The following is a 16,028-nucleotide window of genomic DNA, read 5'->3' as shown; positions in this document are numbered from 1 at the left end:
TTCATACGTGAACTAACTTAATGCATTCACAGCATAGTAGATATTTGATTGAGTGTTTACAAGATGCATCAAAGACCTAATTATCTATTTGTATAGAGTGGGACTAATAAGTCTAGATTCAACAATTTCTTCCTTTAGCTTGTGTAATTTGGTTTACATAGGTGTTGACATAGGTTGATTGTACCACATTCCAAAACTTTTCAGAATATCGATTGTATACTTCTTTCGATGTAGAATGATGTTTCCTAATTTTTTACGAACTTCTAATCTAAGGAAGTAATGAAGAATCCCTAAATCCTTCATGTCAAACTCAGAAGTCAATTATTTCTTACACTAATTAATGAGATGTTCTTCTCCTATAATTAGAAGGTCATCAACATAAAGGATTAGAATCACAATATCACTTTTAGTTACTTCAAAATAAAGATTTGGATCAACATCATTCTTGGAGAATCCAAGGCTTAGTAGATATTTTGAATCCTTTCATACTAGGCTTAGGGAGCTTGTTTGAGTCCATATAGAGCCCTTTTAATTTACACACATAAGAGGAAGCAACATGAGTCACAAACCCTTCAGGTTGCTCCAAGTATACTTCTTCCTTAATAGTTCCATTTAGAAAGGCAATTTTCAGATCCATTTGATAAATTTTCCAACCTTTTGCAACAACAATGGCTATTATAGCTCTGACCGAGGTATACCTAGAAACTCATGCAAAAGTTTCTTCAAAGTCTATTCCTTCATTTTGAGAGAATCTTCTAGCCACAAAATGGGCTTTATGTTTTTCAATGCTACCATGTGCAACATACTTAACTTTAAAGATCCATTTGGACAAAAAAAAAATTCCTTTAGGTCAAGGAACACTGTTCCAAACATCATTTTTTAGTAATGATTGATATTCTTCTACTATTGCATATTTCCAAGCTTGATGCTTGAGAGCTTTAGAAGCATTAGAACGCTTAGAGTTTGGAATCTCACATGTGAATGCATTGTATGTTAATTTGTAAGGTCTTTTTATTTCTCTGAATGTCCTTGAAGGTGTTGTGAATTCATCTCTATTCTTGATTACTTTTATTGCCCAAAGTGGCCTCTTACAATTATTATCAAGACTCTCTTCTTAAGTCTCTAGAAGGATCTCATTTTCATTTGATGTCTCTTCAGGGTACTCCCTCTAAATCTTAGGAGTAGGAACCTCTTCCAAGGAATGGGGTGAATCATTTATATCTAGTTCATCTAAATTTTTGGCTCTTTTCAAAGCAATGTCTTCTTCAAAGATGACATCTATGCTAAGTTCTATTTGTTTCTGTCTAGGTATGTAGATTCTATAACCCTTTACTGTTTCACTAAAACCAATAAGGATTCCTTTCCTTTTAGTAGATTCTAATTTTTTTCATTTTCTCCTTAGGTACATGAACATACATAGGACATCCAAATATCCTCAAATGACTAATCTCGGGTTTCATACCTTTAAAGGATTCTTCAAGAGTTTTGTTGTCCAGATGTGAGTAAGGACATTTGTTTTGAATATATAAACTATTGTATTAAATGCTTCAGCCCAAAATGATAAGCTAAAGTTTTGATCATATATCATAGCTCTAGTAGCTTCTACAATAGTTCTATTTTTCTATTTAATAACTCCATTCTATTGTAGTTTGTAGGGAACTATAAACTCCCTCTTAATCCTAGCAAGTTTGCATAATTTTTAAAATATTTCAGAAGTGTATTCTTTCCCATTATTTGTTCTTAGAATTTTAATTTTATTTCCTAAAGAGTTTTTAGTGATAGTTTTGAATTCTTTAAATTTAGAAAAAGGGTAAGTACAAGAAGTTGGGTCTCACTATTGGGCAAAGTGGAAGTGTTTTTCCAGTTTTCTAAATTTCTTATCTATTGATGTCAAAATTTGATGCATTTAGATATTGAATATAAAAAAAAAATTAGAAATAAAATTTATTGTGTTCAGAATCTACTTTTTGAATATCTAATTTATTTGTGTACCTGTATGGTAGATTTTGTTTTGGTACGAATCTTTAAAAAGCACTTTTTCAAAATGTTTATTTCAAGACCATACCACACTTGTGTATGGACACCATAATTTGACACAAATAAATTATTTGTTGTAAATACTTTTGAACAAAGTTATCCAACACACCAAAGATTGATGATAATATTTTTCCTTAATTTTTCATTGATTAATTTTTAATTGGCTTTATAAAGGTAAATTTTTAAACCTCTCATGTATAGACACCATAATTTGACCAAAATTTGGTTTTTTTCAAATTTGGTTTTTTTTTTTAACTTCAAAAGAATCAAATATGTAGATTGATGATAAATTTTTATTTATTTTTTAAATCATAACATTAAAAATTTATTAAAGTTTTAGTGAAGCTTGCTATTTTACATTTAGGCACCACCTATGATTAAAAAATAATGCAAAAATAACTTAAATAAAATCATAACACTATAAAATTGATATTTTTTAAATTAAGCCAGTCAGAGCTATAATGGTTTTTTTTCGTACAAAAAAATTGATTGGGAAGACCCTCTAAAAAACATGGCACAACATGAATTTTTCAGTTTAATATCTTAGCCAAATCTTGAGAGGTCAAGGTATAGGCTTGGTCTCACCAAGCCTATCCCAAACCAAAATCTAAGGGAAAAAAAAAAGAGTCTCACCCCATGTTGTACGAAATAGGCACCTGTTATTTGAAATTCAAAAAATAGGTGCCCATTTTAAAATTTAAAATCGGCATTTAAAATGCTTTTGAAATCCCCCAAAAAATAAAAAATAATATAAATTTCTTAGCAATGGGTACCCATTTTTTACTTTTAAAAAATGGGTACCCATTTCTTAAAAAATGATTTTAAAAAAAAATTGAGTACCCATATTTTGAAAATAAAAAATGGGCACCTAATTTTAAAAAAATGGGTGCCTAGATTGGAAGTTCTCTGCGATGCGAATTTGAAAGAAATTTTAGTGAACTTTTTAGTGATCTTTGCATGCAAGTTGGTGAAGTCAGTTGGTTTGGCCATGTCAAACCATAATCTGCTGGCAGATTCTATTGGTGTCATCAACAATTCCAAATTTCATGGAAAGGTAATGGTGGACAGTGCTCAAGGTTTATCCATTCATGACTTAGCAAATAAGGATGTCTCCAGGTGCAATGACTCCACTCCCCTTAACTCTAACTTAAATGTGCCATTTAATCACTCGAATGGCTCTATTTTGCTTACCATTAACTTACCCATGCTATTACTAAAACTAATGGCAATGCTGGTAAATCGAGATCCTTCCTAGAGGTAGTTGTTAAATCAGCTCTTGCAATTGTCTCTGGTGCTCATTTCACCACACTGTATCAGGATGAAAACTCATCCCAAGGTAGCAATCTGGGGACCCTTCTACTTTTCATGTTACTCCCAACCCTAAAATGTTATCAGAAATCATAAGTGAAAAGAAAAGGTTAAGGAACACCGCCATTTTCTTCTCTACAGTGGAGATTGACAAGGTTCCTGCAAGAAACTTTTTAGATGATTGGTTTTATAATTACTAGCACTTGAAGCTTGGCTATCAAATCTCCTTTTTCAGGAAAATACAAAAGGGTTTTCTTGTTGTTTTCTTTAACAATAATGAGTCGCAGCTAGTCGTCCTTAAAAAAGAGTAGAAGATTATTGGGAACACCACATTCTAAGCTCTAGCATGGAACACTGAGGCTAAATTGGAAGAGACTATTGCTCTCTCAGCCCCTAGATGGGTCCTTATTAAGCACATTCCTCCTTTCTTGTGGATATTTATCCCTCAATTGGTTGAACCTCTTGGAAAATTCCTTTGCATGGATGATTCTACTTGTCTAATTCCCCATCTTAATGCTAGGGTTCTTATTGCTTTGAAACTTGGACAAGATTTTCCTAAAGAACTCTCAATCACCATTGATAATGAAAAGGTTTCTTGCCCTGTCAGAACTGCAGGAAGGCTAAATGTGTTTTTTTTATCTAGGAAAGAAGGACATCTCAGGAAAGATTGCCCTATTCTCATTAATAAAGGTCCTAAAAACCCTAAGCCTATGAACCCCCCTTCTTCTACCTAGTTGAATTCTTCCTCTAATAAATCAAGCCTTTCGACTCCTCTCTTCACCTCCTTGCAATCCTTTCCCTCCTCTTTGCCTACACCATCTGTGCAAAATGCCTTTATCACAAGCATCGCAGATGCTGACAGCTTTCAAGTTGTTACCAAAAAAAGGAAAAATCGGTGAAACAAGATTGGTTCAACCCCAAGTGTGTCTTTCTTCCCCCTTCCCCCAGCTAATAATTCAACTTGTAATGCTTAGGACTTGGAAAGGTTTTCCACCCCCACTCCTTCCATTTCTAAGACCCTAGCCAATTCAAAGCCCCCTATTAAAACTTTCCAAGAAATCTCTGATGAATTTATTTTTGAAGTCATACCTACGATTCTTTCAGATGCTAACAACTAGCCTTCGATACTGGATAACTCCTCTCACTCTCTATCTAATAGTGAGGATTTTCCCACTTCTAAGAGGAAAGGGAGACCTCTTGGTTCAAAATAAAAAGTACAAGAACAATAAAAATTGATCCCTCATTGGCGATGTCTCTCCTATGGAGGATATTCGGGAATCTGAAGTGTTTAACTCTCTTGGAATATTAGGGGACTTGAATGCTTGATAGAAAGTTTGTGGTTAAAATTTTTCTCTATTCTAGAAATAATGTTGGCCTGATCATGTTGCAAGAAATTAAGTCTACTGGATTCATTTTGGACTCCAATCTTAATTTTATCTGGAAGGATGCTATTAAATTTTCCACTAATCACCCTCAGGGAAGAGGAGGTGTGGCTATCTTACTCAACCCTAAATGGGGTCCTAGGATTAAGAGTTTTGGGTTCTCTCCTTACAATAGAGCTATTTGGTTTATTTTTAATTATAATGGTTCTGATTTTGGTATATGTCCCTTATATGCTACCAATGACTATGCTAGAAGGAGTATGCTTTGGTCTTGGCTTAGTTCGCTTCCAGATATCCCTTGGATGTTTCGAAGGGACTTTAATATGATTGAACACCATGAAGATAAAATGGGAGGCCTTCCCTTTTCCTGGAAAGATTAGGAAAAATGTGCTTGGAATAATTTCAAAATTACCAAGTCTCCTTTTGACCCCTTAAGTGGGAACAAGAACATAAACCCTGGTCTTTGGTTTACTTGGTGCAAGTTCTAGAAAGGTCAATCTAGAATTTACTCTAAGCTTGACCACTTCTACCTCAATAGCAATTTCTTCTCTGTTATTCTTGATAATTATAATAACTTGGTTTCTATCTCTCCTACCACTCTCTTGGATCACCACCCGATCTCAATCTCTATCAGTTTTAGTTGTTCCCCTATCCTGAACAATCAGGCGAACCATAAATTCATCCTTAATACTAGTGTTCTAGAAGATGAAGATATCCTTACTACTATCTCTATTATAAGGCTCGTTAATGAGTCTCATTACCCCTATTTATCTTACATTAGTAGATGGAACTTAGATATCTCTACTTGGCAGATCTTACTTAAGACTGTTGGTCAAAAAAAGGCCAAGGACTATAGATTTAATGAATCTTGCCTTAATAGTAAACTTTATAATGTTGAAAAGGCTATCCAAAACAACTCTAATGGCCCTCACCTATGCAATCAACTTGCTCATGGTAAGAATTCTCTCAAGAACCATCAGCATCATAAAGCCTTAGGAGCTAGAATTCATGCTAGAGCCCATTGGTTACAATTTGGGGATAGAGGTAGCAAATTTATCTTTAATCTTATTAAACAAAAGTAGGCTAAGGAGACTATAGATAAGTTTCTCATTAATAACTAGTTGATTACGGATATGGACATCATTAAAAAAGATTGCCTAGTTTTATGAGAATCTCTTCACTTCCAAGGATTCTCAGGAAGCTATGGTCCTTAAAGATCAATGAAGAAATCTTATCCCCAAGAGAATCCTTGTTAATGATGCTTCCTTCCTCGAACAACCTATAACCCTTGAGGAAATTAAAAAGTCCATTAATTCCTTTAGTAATGATAAAGCTCCTAGCCCTAATGGTTTGCCTATGGAGTTCTACAAAGTTAATAGCAAATGGATTTTTAAAGATTTACTTAATATTTACAATGAAGCCATTGATTCCAGGACTTTGGGGAGATATATTAATTTTGGAATTGTCAAACTTATCCCCAAGGAAGGTGATAAATCCCTCATTAAAAATTGGAGACCCATGACATTGTTAAACATCTATTATAAAATCCTCCCTAAGATTTTGTCTCGAAGACTAGAATCCATCCTTCCTAAGTTCATTTGTCCTACCCAAACTGGATTTGTTTAAGGTAGATATATCTTAGAGAACTTGATCACTGGTTGGGAGGCTCTTAACTAGGCTAAGCATACTAATCAAAATGTGTCTATTTTTTTTGTTGGACTTTGAAAAGGCTTATGATAGAGTCGAAAGGAAATTTATCAATATGAAGATTGATGCCTTTGGGTTCCCCTCTTTCTTTTGTAACATTGTTAAAATGTTCCTCAAAGATGCTTATGCTCAAGTTGATATTAATGGATATCTTTCAGCCCCCTTCCCTTTGGGAAGATTGATTAGACAAGGCTACCTGCTTGCCCCAACCCACTTTGTTATTGCTTCTGAAGGCCTCTTTTATATTCTTAGGGACAATACTCTTTCCCTTGTAGTTAAAGGTATCACCCTCCCTGATAATAGTGAAATTATCAATTGCCAATTTTTTGATGACACTTCTCTTCATCATGAAGCCTCTGAAACTAATTTTGAAGCCATGATCAATAAATTGGATGGGAGAACCATCCTCCTGTTTGGTGCGAGAAGTTTGGCTTCCAATGGGGTGGCCCCACTAAAGTTGTTAAATACCTCAGTACCCCATTCTTTGTTGAGCCCTCCTTAAAAGAGATGTGGAGTTGGGTTAAGGATAAGATCCTTAATAATCTTAACAAATGGCATAATAGGTCCTTGTCTCTTGCTAGTAGAATCAAAGTGTGTTAGAAGATTCTCTCTTTTTACAAAATATATTATGCCTCTGCCTAGATGTTTAATGACTACCAAGTGCTGGAAATATAGAAAGCTATCAGAAATTATCTCTAGTCAGATGGTAAAGGGAACAACAAGACTCATTCTATCAAGTGCAAGTGGTGCCATGTTGACAAGCTCCTTGGGTGTCTGGGGCTCAAGCACCTAAAGCTTAGTGGTCTTGCCTTGGCCTCTAAATGGATCTTTCATGCTTTGGAGGGAGATGACCCCTAGAAGGTCCTGATTTGCAATAATATTGAGAGAGGTTATCCTAAAAATGAAAAATTCTAGAAGAATCTTCCTCTCTCTGATCTCATTTGTGGTGATTTCCCTATCATTGTTCAAGGCTCTCTAGTTTTTAAGTCCATTTGGAAAGCCTAGAATCATGTTAGGCATTTCATCCAAAACAAGAATTTCTTTGATGATAAGTCCCTCCATGGTGAAAGATCCATTTGGTGGAACCTAAAGCTGGGTAATAAATCCCTTGCTTTTACCCAAGTCTATTCTACTAAGTTTTGGGCCAACCATGAGATTAAGCAATTTATTGACATCTTTGAGAATGACAAACTTATCCAGTGGAGTGAGCTAAAAAATAAATTTAATCTTCTCATAGGAAGACTTATAATATGATTCTGAAAGCTAGTAAGGATATTCCTAGCTTATGTCATATTGATTCTAATAGTTATCTGAAAATTAAATGGCCTGGTGGAATTATCTTACCCAAGCTTAAAGCTAAAAACATTTACACTATTATCAATCATAGTGAAGAGATTATTAGTCATCTTAATAATAATTGGTATACTGATTTGGATGTTTCTACCTAGAATAAGCTTCTTGATTATTGTTGGAAAAGTTCTATTGATCCTAAAATTAAATGTTTTAGATGGTTGCTTATTCTAAACAAGCTTCCTATTAGAAGCACTTTCTTTGATATTAATTATTGCAGCATTTGCAGAACCCTGGAAACGGGAAGACATATTTTCTTTGAATGCAGTTTTGCTAAAGAGGTTTGGTTAATGTTTGGTATATCTATCCCCTCTACCCTTAATATTTTTGAAATTATTATTGGTTTTATTTGCAATGCTAAAAATGATGTTAATATGGTTTCGAACATTCTTTTAGCTAACATTTTGTGGCAAATTTGTAAGTGTAGAAATGAAGAAAGGTTTCAAAATATCTCCAAGTTTCTTACTAAGTCTTTTCGAAGTCTCACTTATTTTAAAAAAAAATTGCAAGCTCAATTTACCATGAGAACCAACAAAGAAAAGTTCAAAAGGCTGCTTAAATATGGTCATGCCACCTTTTTCGCTAATGAGGTGAAGGATGGGTTCTTTTGGAAGCTGCACTTGAATAATATCCACATGTTTAATCAAACTCTCAAATTCATCAGCAAGGAAGTCAAGAGGACCCCACATAGATCTACTAGCAAAATGATATGCATGCTGAAACAAATTCAAGATCTGAAGAACTTGGTTTGGACGAACGGCTCTAGGGGTTGGACAACATGGGTTGACACTACTAAAGATTTGCTCCACTAATGGATCTCTTTTTCTTGAACTCCTTTTCTTGATGTATATGTATTTCCTCTTTTTTGGTGTGAGGCTTGTCCTCTAAAACTTTGATACTCTTCAATTTCGTTGTAATTTTGATCTCCTTATACTTAATACAAAAAAATAAAAATAAAATGGGTGCCCATTTTTTACATTAGGTTTAGGCACTTGAGCCTAATATGGGTGCCCATTTTTTAAAAATGTGTACCCATTGCTAAAAGAGCATGATCTTAGTCCATGGACTTCTACGGAATTGAGACCCGTGTTCTTACTTATACCCAAGAATATCTTAAGATTCTTTGTACTTAAAGAAGTATATCCATGGGGTAAGTGCAAGAAGTTGGGTCTTATTTTTGGTCAAAAGGTGGAAGTATTTTTTGAAATTTTTGAAATTTCTTGTCAATTGATGTAAAAATTTGAGGCATTTGGAGATTGAATATTAAAAAAAAATTAGAAGTATAGATTCTAGTGCTCGGAATCTATCTTTTGAATATGTAATTTATTTGTGTACCCATATGATAGATTTTGTGTATGGCACGGAGCTTTCAAAACCACTTTTTCAAAATGCCCTTTTTCAGGACAATACCACACTTGTGTATGGACACCATAATTTGACACAAATAAATAAATTTTCATAAATCCTTTCAAAGGAAGTTGCCTAACACAATAAAGATTGATGAATTTTTATTTTTATTTTCATTTCAAATTGAATTTTTTTATTATTAAATTTTAATTGGATATAAAAGTAAATTTTGAAACCTCTCATGTACGAGCACCATCATTTGATCAAAATTTCATTTTTTTTTCAAAAAAAACAATTTCTTAAAACTTCAAAAGAATTGTATGTTAATTTATGACATATAAATTAATTTAAGAAAAATTATAAAATAAAGAAGTTATTAAATTTCTAATGAACCTCTCTATTTTACATTTAGGTACCACCTTTGATTAAAACTAATACAAAATAGTAAATAAAATTGTAACAAAATAAATTTTATGTTTCTAAAATCAAGACAATGAGAGCTCTAATGGGTATTTTGTTCATAAATATATTTTATCGGGAAGACCCTCTAAAAATTATGGCAAGGCCTAAATTTGTCAATTCAATGGCTTAGCCAAATCTTGAGAGGTCAAGGCATAGGCTTGGTCTCACCAAGCCTATCTCAAACTGAATCTTGAGGTGGCAGAAAATAATCCCATCCCATGAAGTAAGAAATGGGCACCCATTTTGAAATAGTATTTCCAACGTTTAAATGCATTTTAAATCCTAGGAAAAAATTATTTAAAAAAATTTAAAAAGGGCACCCATTTTAAAAAATAAAAATGGGTACCCAATATTTAAAAAAAAAGCTAGTGCCCATTTTTTAAAAATTAAAAGGGGTGTGCCCAGTTTTCAAAAATTCAATTTTTTTTTGTTATTTTCAAAAATAGAGACCCATGTTTTGAAAAAAAAGGGCACCCAAGCCTAATAGGGTTGCCCATTTTTAAAAAATGAGTGCCCATTTCTAGAAGAGCATGATCTCAATCTACAGACTTCCATGGAATTGAGACTCATCTTTGTGCACCTACCCCATGTCTTCCATTTAAACTCATCAACAAATATCACATAGTACAAAAAAACCTCCTAAGGATGGTGTTGACATAGGACCACATAAGTCAAAATGTACTAGTTCTAACACATCTTTAGTTTTGCTCAAACTTTGAAGAAATGATTTTTTTGTTTTTTTCCCCAAGGCACAACCATTACAACATTCATTTTGAATTTGAATTAATTTAGGCATTCTAGTTACCAACTTCCCCATAGATGTTAAGACATGAAAGTTGATGTGACCTAATCTTCGATGCTAAATTTCATTTGAATCTGAGGTCTCATGAACAAGTATATGATTTTTCTTAGTGCAAAGCTCATATAGTAGTCCTTGTCTTACTCCTATAGTTTGAGCCTTCTTTATAGTTGAACCTTTTTCCCATGGTAGTACTTTACCTTCCATGAATGTAACTTTATAACCATCATCTTCTAGTGTTGATACAGATATTAAGTTTCTTTTAATACCTAGTACATATAGAACTCCAGAAAATTGAATAGATTTTATTGATTTTAATTTTATAGTGCAAGTCCCAATTCCTTTTATGGAATGTGTAGAATCATCCCCAAATGTAACTTCTTCATCTATTTCTATTTGTATTCTTTCTAGATCATCTTGATATCTGGTGATATATCTTGAAGATCCACCATTCACTATCTTAGTCCAAGTGTTAGACATGGACGATATTTGACTAGACAAGGCTAAGTAGAAGGCATACTTCTCAGGGCCTTGACCTTCAATTGATTTATCAATTTTGGAAAATGATGCTTGAAGTTTTAATTGATCAGGACAGTATAGTGTTTAATGTCCATATTGATTACATCTTAAAAATTAAATTTTAGACAGGTCTTTCTTCTATTTTAAAGGTCCTTTTCCATGAAAATTTCTTTCTCTTTTGAAGTTCTTCTTCTTACCCTTCTTATGAGAGTTGGTGTTAAGAACATGAATTTCTTCATCTATAGTCTTTTGTTTTCCTTTAGTCATTAGGCTTGACTCTTCTTGAAGAAAATCAAATCTTAATCAATCTAATTTTGGAATTTTAGATCTTGCACTTATACCTTGCACAAATGACTCCCAAGAATTTGGTACTCTTCCTAATGCTATTAGGGATAACTCTTGATTGTCAATCTCATAACTGACTTAAGATAATTGATGTCTCAATTTAGTGATTCTCATGAAGAAGGCATTTACTGATTCTCCTTTATTCATGCTAATATTATTAATTTGTCTTTTAAGAGAAAGTTTTCTTCCAATGTTATTTACTATGAATGTGTTTTCAAGGGCTTTAAACATGCAATATGTTGTTACATGTTTTTCCACAATAGGTACTATATGATCTTGAACAACATCCACTATTATTTTCATTTCTTTCTCATTATTTTCAATCCATGGAGTTTTCTCTAGATCATCTTTTGATTCTTCCTTTTCTTCTTTTACAAAGGTTTCTAATTTTTTCTCTTTTAGTACCATCATTATTCAAAGTTTCAAAGATTCTTTGAATCTTAACATGTTTGACATTTTAATGAATAGCAAGAGATTGCAACTCAATATGAAAATCTGATCTCTTAAACTTAATAAGACCTTTCCTTAACCTTTCTCTAATACCATGTAAAGTTTCTATCATATTTTAGAATAATATTGACTGATGCACGATTTTATTTGTAGGTTCAAACTCTAGTGGAAATGGATCTAATTTACTATAGAATATATGTATTGCTCTATAGTAATATAATAGAAATATTCTTAAAATTGTGATGTTTATGTTCCTTCAGATATGTTTGCATTAATAGATTTAATTTCTTAGCAAGTTTAGGAAAATCAAACATATATATGCCAAGGAAAGGGTGTGAGAGTGAATGGGTATATCTTTGAATGGAGACATGACCATTCACTCACATACCCATTTGGTGTTTGACTATCATAGCTTCTCAGTATTATTAGACATAACAAAAGTCTAATCATATAATAAAGACCAAAATGATGACAATTCAATTACAACTTGATAATGACAATTATTTGGATCAATATTTATATAAATGAATAAGGAATAGAACATATCTTGATCATTATGGAGATATGATCTTATATATATAAACATCAATCTAGATATAGAGATCATCATATTATTGGAAATATAGATGGAGTAACTAAGAGGGGAGGGGTGAATCAGTTACCACAAAAACAATTCCAAAATCCCTTAGATGTCTATAATGCTTACTTACTGTTGATACTCGGTAAGCAGTGCAGGAATACTGTAACTCGGTAGATTAACTAGTTACTAATCATCTAGCATTCATAGTTATTAATATGCTTGCAAAGATTAAAATAAATGAACACAAGAGACACCAGATTTAACGTGGAAACCCAATATGGGAAAAACCACCAAGTAACTAGTCACCAATTTTCACTCTTCTGAAGTGAGCCCTGTTAGGAGCCAACCTTGTTAAAGGTTACAAAAAATACTATTAGGTGTGACCCTGTTAGAGGATTTAATCACCCTATAAGGAGTGGCGTGGTTGGAGGTCTTAAGAAAAATTCAACTAAATTGTCACCTTGTTAGAGGATTTACAAAATGGCTGTTAAACCAACTTTGTTAAGAGATTTGAAGTCACTACTACAATGGTTAGAAAGAAACAATGAGTTGACCTGAACAAGATGCAACTGAATTTGTTGGCTACAGATTTCTATTCAATAGTATTAGATCCTTCTTGATTGAATATGGCTCTACTGCTCCTCAATGATCTCTGATCATTCGCTTCCACAATAATCAGCCTTCATATCACAATTATTTCATTCACTTACACACTTAGAATTCGCAACTTGACCTCTTACTTATATCATTTAGTTTGTCAAGTTGGCTCAAATATAAGTTACAACAACTTTAAAAAATTATTACATCAGTTAGCTATTTGAAACAATTGATCCTAATATGAAAACAATAAAATCCTTTGTTGGCCGACCTAGCTCAGTAACCATTACTCCAGAATGGTTTTCTTATGTTAACCAAATGAAACTCGGTAAACACTACAAACCTTGCAAAAATCCTTTGGAGACTGAGTGAACTCGGTTAGCACTGATCTTCCTTTGTTGACCTTTTGGAGCTCGGTAAAAGCTAACTTTCTGTTACTTTTCCTTTGATAACCGAGTGAGCTCGGTAGACACTGGTTTTTCTTTGTTAACCGTGGGAGCTCGGTAGAAGCTAACATTTTGTTACTTTTCCTTTGATAACCAAGTGAGCTCGGTAGAAGCTAACTTTTTGTTACTTTTCCTTTGATAACCAAGTGAGCTTGGTAGATACTGTCTGATGGCTGATATGACATTTGTGTTACATCAAAGACAATACACAATTAACAATTGTATCCAACACATATGTAGAATATGATTCAATTTGGATTATATATGTATGTATGTATATCAACATGTAAAAATCATATATATAATTTCAATCACATATGTTGACTGACCGAAGCTACATACTTTGAAAAATTATGCTAAAGATGCTTGTAAACATGTATGTGATGATGAATATGTAAAATGTATTGTTAATGCAAATATTTTTAGTTATTTTCATGATAATATCAGTTTGAAGATTATGAAAAGAATAAGTTTCAAAGGTAAAGGTTTGGGAAAATATGAAAATGTAATGGTGAATCGAATGGAGTAGACAAAGAGGCCAATGAATGAGGGCCTTGGATATTATACAAGAAAATGAATGATAAACATAGGTTCAAGTAAATTAGCTAAAGGAATGAAGACTATGCCATGTGCATATTGTCTTAGGTCAAGACATACAAATCAAAGATGTTGGGATCTACATCCATGTAGTATTGATGGATGGAAAAAACATAGTGAGAAGAAATGTTGAAATAGTGAGACAAAGAATGAATCCATAAAAATGGATTGTAGATCAACCTACAGATCGAGATAGGAAAAGGTTATACGTACTATAATTTTTTTTATTTAAGTATAAATGTTCAAGTGTGACGAAAGATGGAAAATTATCAAAATTTGAATGTTAAAGATGGATTGCATATAGTTTAAGTAAATCATATTCATCTACCAAGACTTCATAGAAAGTGATTTTGCAAAATGTTTAGAAATAAGGTTTTGAATAATATCCACAATATTTGGACAAAGTCAAAGGAATTGGATGAGTAGCTAAAGTTTTAGTATGAGTAAATTTTTGGATCCGCCAAGTATCAAAAGTGTGGATCAATGATAGCTATTGACAAAATATGAGGGTTTGACACTTTTTTTTTTTTTTTTCCAAATTTTCATTTTTTGATACCAATAATAATTTGATGTCACATTAAAGTGGGAGTTTCCATTTAATAGTAGGAATTTTTTTTTCATGAGATGGATTCTTCCATGTGATTCAAGATTTTTTTATTGTGTCATGGTGAGCTTTTGATTCTAGATTAGAGCATTGGTGTCATACATGTTATCCTGACTAGTTATTCTCTTTAGAGTATGAGGTTTTGATCTATGGAGATCAAGTTGTAGGTTGTGTTCCTACATTATGTAGATGTGAAATGGTACTTTTCAAATTTGGTTTAGTAGTTATTACATTGAGTATATTAGAGGATTTATCATGAAGGTTCTCTTGAAAACTAATAGGCTTTGGTGAGACTACAATTCTCTTTAGTTAAAAAAATTTTGTTGAGATAATTTCTCTCTAAGGGTTTCATCATGAAGTCCAAGAATATTACATTTGTGGATGGACTCAAGTTTGTTATGGTTCTAGTGGAGATTATTATTTCATAAGAGAACTTTTGACTTGGTGTATCTTGGAGGACCATTGTTACCACACGCTCTTGGTCTACTCACTAGATTTATCATTATATTTGGTATGGGAAAATAAATTTTAAATGGGAGATTTTCCAAATGTGAGGTTTCAACACAAGTTAAGATTCCAGTGGAAAATTATTGGATGTGAAATCCAATAGCTCATTCCTCTTTGTTAACTATATGGCTCTTATTAGACTCATTATTTTGTCTTTAAGACTACTATATAAATATGAGGGAAAAACCCTTTAAATCAATATGTAAGCTTCAATGACTATATAAGATATCTTTTCTATTCTTCAGTGTGGATGTAGCCACATTTGTGGCAAACCATGATAAATCTTGTCTTTATTCTATGTTTTGTGGTTTCCAAGTTGACTTATAATTTTAATAGTTGAAACCTTGCACTCAAAAAGAAATCATCTATTGTGGCCTCACTAAGAACTTATCAATGTCATGAAAAAACAAATGGCTCATGGACTCATGTAAAATATTTCAAACAAATGTGTTATATAGATATCTATGTATACACACACACACATATATGTAGATACATATATATACATACATACATGCATATAGACATACATACCTATACATATATATATATATATATATATATGAATGTGTGTGTATATATATACACACACATCTATAGATATATACATACATATATATGTATATATATATATATATATATCTATATGTATATATACATACATACATATACATAAACACACATAGATATATATATATATATATGTATGTATGTATGTATGTATGTATGTATGTATGTATGTATATATATACACATATATACACATATACATACATATATAGATACATACATATATATATATATATATATATATATATATATATATATATATATATGTATACATATATATATATATATATATATGTATACATATATATATATATATATATGTATACATATATATATACATATATACATATATATATATATATACATATATACATATATATATATAGACATATATATATATATATATATATATATATATATA

Source organism: Cupressus sempervirens, chromosome 1, assembly GCF_028749045.1.
Source record: "Cupressus sempervirens isolate cs-2001-9-10 chromosome 1, ASM2874904v1, whole genome shotgun sequence".
NCBI classification, from domain to species: domain Eukaryota; kingdom Viridiplantae; phylum Streptophyta; class Pinopsida; order Cupressales; family Cupressaceae; genus Cupressus; species Cupressus sempervirens.
This window is presented reverse-complemented; position numbering follows the sequence as displayed.